We start from the raw sequence: 6,972 nt of genomic DNA on the forward strand, positions 1-6,972 counted from the left end.
ACATATATATTACAAATTATCATTGAATAATTTTTTACTATAGATTACAAATCAAATATGAAACCATAAAGGGATTGTTGAAATCCTTTTTTGTTTCTAACTTTGTCAGAGTTAATTTTTTTATAACAAAGTCGCAGACTAACATTTGTACAGTGCATTGAGAAGCCAAAAACAGAGTTATAGACTAATAGGAACAACGAATTGAGAAGCCAAAAACCATTATTTTCATTGATTATATTTGAGATTGTACAATGTATAGATTCATAGCATAGATATTCAAAATAGATGATTAAATCAGCCTGATGTTACTATTTCATAATTTACATTCAAGGGCAAGGCCCAATCCGTAGTAACTACTTATCATTTTTATCAAAAACAAATATCTTAAAAAAAGAAACATGGAATAGGGAGAAAGGAGTAGGTTGAGGGCTTAAAGCCTTCAATCAAAAAGGTCTTCAAGGCCCTCCACAAGGAATCTCTTGGAGATGATAATGTCATTGAACTCGTGCAGGCGTGTGAAGTCGATATCACTAACGTCATCCAACAACAACCACTTCCACATAAAATCTCTCCCAAGCCACGCGCACTTCTGATGGTGAGTCAATTGGCAATCATTCATGTCGAGCAAGAAGGAATGCTTATGTGCAATGCTCCCTATGCCTTGCTCCCAACACTTTTCTGCTATGTCTATAAAAGGGATGCTAATGCCCAGCCCTAGTACCTACTTGGCCAATACAAGAATTTTGACACCATTTTCTAAAAATGTTTCCTTAAAAATATTACATAGAAGCATCAAAATGTCTACCTGATTGCCTCCAATGTTAAGAAGAGACACAGGAAGTGGGAGATAGTATCTATGGACACACAGTACCTCTTCTCATTCTTAATAATTCATGGCTGAGGACCATGAATAAAGCATAGCAAAAAAAAGGACATGTGACATCTTCCTTGCAAACCATTGCTAGGACATCCTTGGGTATCATGCCCAAAAAAGAGATTTTGTAGACCCATTGTGGTGCATTTCAACCGAATTGGTGTATCCATGACAATTACAAACCTAAGAAACTCTGCAAACCAAATTGATAAATTGAGAAATGATAGTGAAAGAGGAATTGAAGAGACTCTTTAATAGAAGTTACATTAAATTTTTCATGATCTTTCATATCTTTTATTTTCATATTCCTATTAATTTGCAAGTGTCGGAAATGCACTCACATTAATATCAGACAATCAGAGTGCCTGCCAAGCTGGTTGTAAATGGAATGTGATAATTATAATTTTTAATACCACATTTATGATTTTAATCTTGATATGATGTTCACTACATTCCAGTTAATGGTTTTCGTACAAAACTTTACATTTGTCTGCATTCCGGAGAATTTTATACGGCTCCAAGTCTTTTCAAGCAACTGGCCCAAAAATGCATCTTTTTTTGTTGATCTCTAATTAATCAATGGTTGATAAAACTAACATATTAACAATACCAAAGTGATGGTAGAAAAGTTGGTAATGGTGACACTAACGTTATTAATAATAGACAGTACACTAGTTAGTACACTTGGCAACCATAAAGCCTTAAAGGTCACTAGCCAATACACTTGGAAAATTTTCTTTGAGATTAAATAAATTTTTAGTTTACCGCTAAACATTATCCAAAACCATTATTATTCATTTTCCAATAGAATAAGTAATTCGCCTCTAATATTACAAACTCATTTTTGGCAAGGAAAAAAAGCCATCATTTATTTATCTGTTAGCAAGAAAAAAATGTAATTCATCACATTCAAAATTATTTTTGTTAGGGCAATAAAATTTTTGCCAACATATAATATTTTATTTCCCTACATGGAACAAAAAAATTGCACTTGACATGAAAATTTTCCCACCCATAAAATGTTGGATTCGCTAGCATTTTAGGCATTTTTTCAGGAGGGGTTTCTTAAAGTTATCCCTGAAACATAGAAAATATAACTTTACATAGAACTTTGTGTCCATCCTTATCCTTCTTTAATTTCCTTCATCACATCCTCCTTGAATTTTCTCCATTATTGATCTTGCGACAAACTTTGACTCTCGCAATAGATCTTCTTAAACTTTCCAAATTTTCATCAAAAGTCAGCCTTAGATTCCAATTTATCAATCTTGTTCATCTGGATGTTGCTCAAAAAACATTACATTTACTCTAACAACATATAATTCAATTAATACTGACTTTCTCAAGCAACATTGTGTTCTTCCTCTTCTTTGTAATCACTCAAGCAATATTGTTGTCACTCAATGAATACAATCTCCCTTCATTAACCTTGTGACTCGGTTAAGATTGTGATATTCACTTCTCAACTATACATGATTGTAAAATAATCAAACCAATATTACATAATTTTTGTCCAACTCATTCAAATACCCTTTGAATACCTTACATATCAACTATTACTTCATTGTACTTTCTTCAAATCAATAAAATGATATGGTACTTTCTTGAGTTAGCATAATGTCTAGTCAATTAAGCCTTTGACATCATTGAAAATATAACAACTCATATGACTCTTTTACATACATTCATAGCATCATCACCTAACAATCTCTCATTATCAATTACAATATTAGTTGGGGCTAACACATATTGTATTATTTAAAAGATGAATGAAGTTGTGATGATGCTATGACATTGCATATTTCTTGTATTTCAATGAATGTATGATGAATAAAAGAATCGTGTACTCGAATAATGTTATCAAATAAACAATCTATGATTTGGTTTACATGTGTAGTTGATGGTTTAAATTTATTTCATGTATATTTGTTTCATATTAAATAGATATATTTGATTATAAGGATTAGGGTGTTGGTTCCTTATTTATAAATGGATATAAGGATTGATAATGTATTAAATCATAATTAGGCATGAAACTAATAGATGATTTAACTTAAGTAGTAAGGATATAATGCTAGAAAGAAAATTAGGTAATTTTGTTCAAAGATGACATTAGGGAACCTATTAGGACCATTACATATAGGATATAGTAAGTGGAAGCAATTCAAAAAATATATTCATCAAACTTTGGACTAATTTGTCTTATCCTTTTGTGTTCCCTAGTGTGGCATTACATTTGGTATCAAAGTCGTGGATTTCTACACTAGGAGCTCTAGGGCCTATTATGCTAAGGAAAAGCAAGAACAATTAAAACATGAAACTTTCTAAACTTTATTTCCTTTTAATATTTAGGATGCCTCCTTAGGCATGAAGATTAGAAAAGAGTATAGCTCTTCATAAGTTCCCAACAAGGGAGTTTTCAAGGAGAGTATATTAGAATCACAAAATCCTAACCTCGAGAAAATAATATGACACTAAGGATAGGTGTGTCATAAATCACTTAAATACTTCATCTTGTTGGTGTCAGGATGAGGAGAATTTTCTTGGAATTTTAGAAATCTATATGTGTCTAGTGCATAACTCTAGTATTGGGAAAGACCCATTAAACTTATATAAGCACTACATAATTCACTATTCAAGATAAACCTATATTTTCCAAAAATTTTGTCTAGCATCCCAAGAATTACAGTAAGATCAATTCTAGTGTGTTATATGATTACAACTATTTGAAAATATTGTTAAGCTAACCACAAAATTTCTAAACACATTTCTTAACCTCATTTTGGAACATAGAATATTGTGGTATGAACTCATAGGATATTATACCTTCTTGGGACATGAGTTATGAAACATGAATGTCTAGTAGATGGAATTAAGAAAACAAGATAAAATTGCTTAATGGATAATCATCATTTATACTTACATAAAATTCAAGATGATAAGACTACAAGTTTCAGAGAACCATTTATTGTAAGATGATTAGTTGTTAAGTTTATATAAGGATCAGATTAATACTCAATAAACTATGTGTTAAGGAATGCTTTTTTTTTCCTACCTTAACTTTTGATGAAAAGATGCTTGTAAGGAATAACTTAAAATTGTTAGACAAAGAAGTTGTAGATAGATGATATTCTTATTTTGGTTTGACAACTAACAAATCTTTAAATTAAATGCATTTTCTCGTTATTTCTTGAACTCTATAAAAGGTAAACAATTTGAAGTAATGTATAGTAAGAAGTTACTAACGATATTAGATCTTGAGTTCCTCTCCTCCTATTATATAGAAAGCAATAGCTCCATGCTCAAGAAAGGTTGAATAACTCTAATAAGAGTGAGTATTATTCTTGTTAATAATAAGAAATGATTCTTAAGGACTAATAAAGTCATGTATGAAAAGTAACAAATAATTGTGAGAAAACAAGTAAAAATTTTGGTAAAATTCCATGTGGAGGAGAAGGTTAAAATTTATTATAACATTAGAGTCCAAAGCTACCAATGAAAAAAACTTGGGACAACAATAAAAAGTGAATACTAGTAGAGGCAATATTTCGATGCTAGAAAACTATAAGATGATCAACCATGAAAATAAGTAGCAAGAAATATCCCACCAAGGGATTTATGATATTTAACGAATAGTAAAGTTAAAAGAAATTACTCCTTACCTATTTTAAACTAGGAGATATGTGTAAACAAAATCCCTTTGAAACCATGTGTAATTTCCTCCTTGAATGGTAATGAGTAAATTTAACTAGATAAGGTTTTCTCTCTATAAAATTGTTTGTAGTAGTACATGATTAGCATAAAAATCCTAATTATAGTCAGGAACTATCACCTTTACTTTTGGAGAATAAATTAAGGTCTTGAGTTTCACTTAAGGAAATCATAAATAAACTATCATAGGAACACAATGTTAATATACTTTATCATAAGAAAAAATTATGAACATTTACTCATGAATTTTCTCTCTGTATTCTTAAATGATAGAGATTAGAAAAAAATAAAGGTCTCTAGATAAATTGTGTTATTACATGAACCAAAATTTTAGATATTAGCAAAAGGAAATTATTTTATATTAAGCCTAGTAAAGGAAGTGAAAAATATAGAATCTAATTAGGTAGATTAGACAATTAACTGATGGAAATAAACATGGTTATGAGCATACATTTAAGAACTCCTTATACAAAACTTTGACTCCTAACAAAGGACTGTTATTACCTAAGATAGGTTTCCATGATATTTGATAACAAGATCATGATGACTTCTAGGAGTAAGTCAAATTTTAGGGGTGGAGGATGTAATACCCCTCTTATCTTATCAAGTATCAGTAGGGTTTTGAAGAATGTATAAGAATACTTGGACTAGGTTGGGAGACAAGGTTACTTCTAGTAATCTTTAATTTCACAACATGACAAATTCATGCATACGTAAAACTATAAGACAACATCTAATATTCTTAACACAAAATAATGGTACCTTTCTACTTGAAAACTAGTAAATCGACTAGGTTCTAATGTTATAATATGTTTAGAAATATCTCTATACTTATCATACACATCCTTGCTTGCTCATGATGTTAGATATTAATTTTCATTTGACACTTGATCATTTTTTATCTAATGTCTTTAGGAGATTAGCTATATGGTTGATTTGTATAATTCTTTGTGTACTATTCTGAATTCATTATTATACTTTCACTAGCTTACTTATAATATTCTGATTATTTGGTTTTAAGCTAACCCAGCTAACGCATTGTGCCTCATATATGTGTGTGTACTATGCTTGGTGTATCTTCTAGATGAGGGGAGACAATCATATTCACTTCTTTGGGAGATATACATGATGTCGCGCTCCTCCTTTCTTGCATGTTACTTTGTGTGTGTGTGTGTGTGTGTGTCTGTATTGTATCTTGTCACCCGGTGATGGAGGTACCAAACATCAACTCCACCTGGCTATACAGGTCTGGGTGTGCCTCAAAATCCTCGAATCATTTGTTGTTAAAAGGGAGATGCAACCATGATCTATATAGGAACCCTAAGCCTAGAATTCTTTATTAGGGAGTTATCTACCATTTGGGGATCTTCTGGGATTCTTGCTTCTAATTTGGTATTGTGACAGTTGACTTTTATGCTAGTGGTTTTGTATTTTGATCTTGATACTTTAATATTGTATTTATGACTTCTGGGTGATCTTAATCTCATGATGTTGTAAAGGTTAATCAGGTATATCTATCCAACTATATATGGGTGCACATATATATACCTACATAAATATACATTTACTTTAGTTACATGTATGGAATTAATTTAGATACATTGTGAGTCTTATATCTATGTATGTATGTGTGTGTGTGTGTGTGTGTGTGTGTGTGTGTATATATATATATATATATATATATATATATATATATATATCTTTGTGAATGAATGAAGTAAATAAATAGACAAAAATAATTGAATAAAATAAAAGACAAATGAAATAAAGAGATCAAAATAATTACTCTAAAAAATGATCTTTGAGGTTTGAACACTCAACCTCCCTCCTTCTAAACCCTCTATCCACCATCTCACCACTCATACTCTTTAATAACCTTAGAAAGAGGAATAGATTGTAAATAATATATTGGATGATATGTAGGAAGTAATAAAAGGGCATGGGAGTTGAACCCTTGATCACTTATGTGAGATTGTAGAGTATTGACCATTGAATTATAGGACATTTTTGAAAAGGGGATCCTCAATAGCCTAGAAACCTATAAGTAGTTAGAAATTGAAACAAAAATATAATAATAAAATATGGTTTGATTTAATTAATCAAATCATAGGAGGAGGTCATTTTCAATGGATGTGACCAATTAGAAATGATTTCATGCTCCTTATAAATAAGGAGGTTTCCCAGAAACCCAAGGGCATGGAAAAACTTTGCATACAATTTTTTATAATCAAAATAATTAAATGAACTCCTCCAAGAGATTGTAGGAAAATGAGTGTGAAAGAATCTACATTCCAAATCTACGTATCAATGAAGAAGAAAATAAATTCAAATAGAACTTTTGGAGAAAAGATTTCTAGCTTGGACGAAAACTAAAAGGAGAGGGAGAA

The sequence above is a fragment of the Cupressus sempervirens genome, chromosome 1, assembly GCF_028749045.1.
Source record: "Cupressus sempervirens isolate cs-2001-9-10 chromosome 1, ASM2874904v1, whole genome shotgun sequence".
Lineage (NCBI taxonomy): Eukaryota > Viridiplantae > Streptophyta > Pinopsida > Cupressales > Cupressaceae > Cupressus > Cupressus sempervirens.